At 39.0% G+C, this 4,484-nt stretch overlaps 1 long non-coding RNA gene across 1 annotated transcript in view; it reads left to right on the plus strand.

Annotated features, from left to right (window-relative positions):
* The window catches only part of LOC139799656 (uncharacterized), a 115,447-nt gene that overhangs the window by 57,827 nt on the left and 53,136 nt on the right, over window positions 1–4,484 (plus strand). The gene's annotated exons all lie outside the window — the stretch shown is intronic.

Genomic DNA, 4,484 nt, shown 5'->3' on the forward strand with positions numbered 1-4,484 from the left:
AGAATCTGGTGTGTAATTACACTTGTAATTACAATTGTAAGTAGTGGCTTTGGAGCAGCAAGCTCTGGAAGAGAGGAGAATTCTCAGTGCAAATTTTAAAAGAGGACAGAAGGGTTATGTAAACTTTAAGATACCTTCTGGATGTTCCTCCCACCAAGTTCCCTATCAGCATTAGAGAACAGCAAACTTACCACCCCAATACACAAGGGTAAACATTTTTTTCTGTATGGATTTATATACAGAAAGTTCCCTGCATCCTATTCCTGGGCTGTCTTCAGAATGTACAACTACAACTAAAGGCAAAAATCCTCAGCTAAACTCCTTACCCCACAGCCACAAGTTTGTTTTCAGTGTGTCCCCTCCACAGAAGTTGGACAAATTTTGAAGTGTTCTGGGAAAGAGGAATGCAAGCAAGGTGCTATTTATTTCTAGATGGCCAAAGGGTTAGATCTGAACTATTTTATAACATTCTTAATATGAAAACACGTGGTTACAAGAGCTGTTAAATAAGTAAATGAAAAGTCATGGTTAAGAGGACTAGACAACAGAACTTGGAATAACTATAATTGATGATAAGGTAACTTTGCTGGTCTTCCTTAGGGTTCACTAAACAATCATGTCAAGAATAGCTTCTTCCTTTCCCTTAGCCTGAGTCTCATTAGTCATGCTCCAAGGCAACAGGTTTCCATGACAGCAAACATTAAGTCTTCTGCAGCACAGCCTGTTATTTCTGCTATAAACTGCTAAGCTTTCACTGCTATACTTCAACCTAGGACAGCTATCTTCAGGAAAAAAAAAATAATCCCTAGAGACATTGAAATCAACAGCTATATTTTATGAGTGCTATGATCTTGTTAAGGAACACACATGGTGTTGAATTCAGTAGGAATGTCGTCAAGTTCTCAGGAAGATGTTTTTATCTGGTCTGAGCTCACAGCTTCTTGCCAGTCGTTAAAAACAAAGATGCAATGATGTAAGATGATGATGCAGGCTCTGTGCTCATAAAGGCATTAGGTAAAGGTAATGAAAACTCAGAACCAAAACCTTTGGGTTTAGTCATTTTATGTGGGGTGAGGGCAACCTCCCCCTCTCACAGGGGCTGTGCTAAGAGAAATATTAATAACAGAAATATTTCCAATTGCATTTTCAGTGGAGTAGAATGTCACAGAAAGGCATGGGTTGGAGTTTTCTGTCTCTCTGAACAGTACTGAGGCAGGTTATTTTGAGTGGACTGGTAACTGAATGTCTCTGGGTAAATTTGAAAGCCTTGCTCACACTGTTAAACTCTTCTAATCTTTCCTTATAAACCAATTCCTCCCAAGCCCCCACGTTCTCTTACTCCAACACACTGCTAAGCAGAGGATAAAAAATGTTTTATCTGTTGAAAGGACTGCAAAATAAATGCAAAAAATAGTAATTCCTTCTTTCATAAGTACAGCATACTTTGTCCAACACTGGCTTTTTGATAAATAAAGGCTGACAGAAGGCAACTTAAATGTCAGTTTCCCTGCAGTTATTTGTAGGAGCTGACACCTTGTAATGAGCCACAACACTCGGAATACACAATGGAAAAAGAAACAGAAATTATAAGGATTCATTAAACCTGTGAGATCCTGCCACTCTTGTCTCTCAGCTCATGATGATTTATCATACATTTAATATTCCTTTTGACATTATTACACTTATTTTTATCCCAGTCTAATGTCTATCTGTCTCTTTTTAATTGCCATGATATGTTCAAAGGTGTCACAACTCATGAGAGGCAAAGAGTTGCATGACAGAGAACCAGCTCTGTCACCACTGGCAAGCAGTGAGATCACAGTAAGAATCCTCCAGGCAGAGATGCTAATAAGAAAATGGAGAAGTTTTGTTGGGAGCAGCTAGTGAAAAGTAAGGAATGGAATCTGGGCTAGCAACATGACCATGATTAATGGTTATTTTAGTAAATGCAATTTTGCAAACTAGGACATACGTGCTTGAAGTTTATCAGCAAGGTGAGAGTTTAGGTAACTGCAAGAGATGTTATTGAGATTGGGAAAACTGTCAAGGAATCTGCTTTCTAATGCTTTTTTTGGATACTAATTTCATAAAGTAATTTCAGTAGTCAGGCAGGTTGGAACAACAGCAAACACAAATCAAATGGGCAACACTTCAGAGAGTTGTGAATATGTATAAAGATACCTCCATCTCCCCCTTTAAGAAAATCAAAGAACTAAGATATCAAGAGAGGCAGAAATCTTCTGATAAGCTCTACTTCAGAGTTCATTCATCTACGTAGAGTCCTGTTGATGGCAAAAGAGTTCCACAAAGGTTGCACAGGTTGTTCCACACAGGTGGAGGCACAGGCATTTTGACACAGAGACTGAAATGTAAGGTGGCACAACTGGGCTCCATTGGGGCTTTTACCCTTTGGAGCTGAGCTGGGCTGAGCTGATGCCCCTATAACTCCATTTAGGGTTCTTAGGTACACTCTGTACCCAGACTGACACTTGGAAAAGTCACATTAAGCAACACTCACCTGCACACCTACAGCTAAAAGCAATAGGGACCTGTAAAAGTTTCTTAGAGCACAAATACTATTTAGCAGTTCTTCAGGGTGCTTAACACAAAATTCCCATCAACCCTGTAGCACAAAGGCAGCTGAGACACCAAGCTAAGCATATTCCAATGGCCTTTTGCATGAGGGCAAGGAAACCATACTATTTATTTCACACTTCTCCAGCTGACTCTGGATACAGCACTTTGGCAATGCTCTTTATTTCAAATGCTATATTGATAGGTAACCCTAGCAAATGTGTTATTTTTTTCCACAAGGAATTTTTCTTTGTTTGACATGAGAAATGTCCTTCAGCTCTTCTTATAGTGACTGGAAAGACAGGCTTATCATATCCTTATTCATACCTTCTTTTTGCAACTCCTGTTTTGATGTAGTCCAGAATTCAAGAAACATGACATCTGCAAGAGTCAGAGAATCACAGCATGGCCCCAAAAAACAGTAAAAGCAAATCAAACCAATGATGATTTCACTGAACAGAAGACACTTTAAAGTCAAAGGAGCTCTGCACATTCCAAAGAAGTTTCTTAATCCACTAAACACTCTACCTTAAAAAACTTCATTTCAAACCATGAGAAAATAATATACAACTCCTAAAATTTCATTTAGTATTAAACTGAATGTCTTCAGAACTATTAAAAAGTCCTCTAGCAATTTTACTATTTTTCAATATAGAAAATATGACTTTGACACCAATGCAGAGAAAACAGATGGACAAAGCAATTATAAAAAGAGCAGCATGATGCTATAAAGCAGCTTGTCACAGTTTCACTAACAGACTGGATAACACAGGAAGAAAAGTGCATTGATAATTACCAAAGTTGTCAGGTTACCTCAGAGTGCTCCCACCCTCCAAACTTCACCCCCACCCCAGTCCCTGGAAGATACAAACAGACTGGGAAGGGAGGAGCAGTGAAAAAATTAAACTAAGCATGCAGAACATTATGAAGATTAGAAAAAGCCCAAAAGGAAAATATGGACTATACATCCCAGAAAGCAAAGAAAATATATGTTGAAGGGTAATAAGAATCAATGGTTGGATCATTCTGGCATATTTGTCTGAAACTTACCAATATTTTGTGTAGGATAATTTCATGACCTGACAGACAAAGCATCTACCTATGAGTTATGGGTGAAGATAAACAGAATTTCTCTGAGCTTTGAATTCTGTTAAAGGAAAAAATAACCTAAAGAAGCCAGTTCAATCAATTTATAAAGTCCACATTTCACTGACAGAAAGCCAGGCAAGTTAACACACCTGGCTTCCCACACACCACTACCATGTCTTACAGCACAAAACAAGATGCATAGCCCAGGTGACTCCTCTCTCTACTGTTTTACCCTTTTCCCCTTTGTGCTGCTTGCAAGCTTAGAAACAATTGGTTAAATTGTTCAACCTTCACAAAAATGGGCCACCTACAACTACTAGAAAGCTGATCATCCCAATAGGTGTAAGGATTTAGGACTGCAAAACTCTACTGGGAAAGATGGTTATTGTTGGATAGCAAAAGAAACACGAAATTAACTTCACTCTAAAATCAGTAAGACTAATTCCTCCTCTTCAGGATATCTCCTGCTCTCAAGCTACACACTTCCAAAGGTTGCAGCCCTTGTCCAGCTCCAGGGGATTTATGAAGGGTGACAGGAAAACGAGGAGCAAGACAGAAACAGGACATCCACATGCAGCAGTAAAAAGGATCATTAAACCTGGGAGAAGCCTACCTCAAGTCAGAAGAGTTTTCCAGATTAAATGGAGGTGTGGGGTGCACTCTAGTGACAGTTCAAGTGGTCTTATTAGCAGGATAGAGCAGAAAATAGAAGGAAGATAGTGAAAAAAAGGGGCTGGTCCAAAGGCAAGCATATTTCTTCTTACACTAGATGGGTTCTTTTCAAAACAAGGTTGTGAAATCAGAGCTCACAACAATTTGGC

This window comes from Heliangelus exortis, chromosome 9 (genome assembly GCF_036169615.1).
Source record: "Heliangelus exortis chromosome 9, bHelExo1.hap1, whole genome shotgun sequence".
Lineage (NCBI taxonomy): Eukaryota > Metazoa > Chordata > Aves > Apodiformes > Trochilidae > Heliangelus > Heliangelus exortis.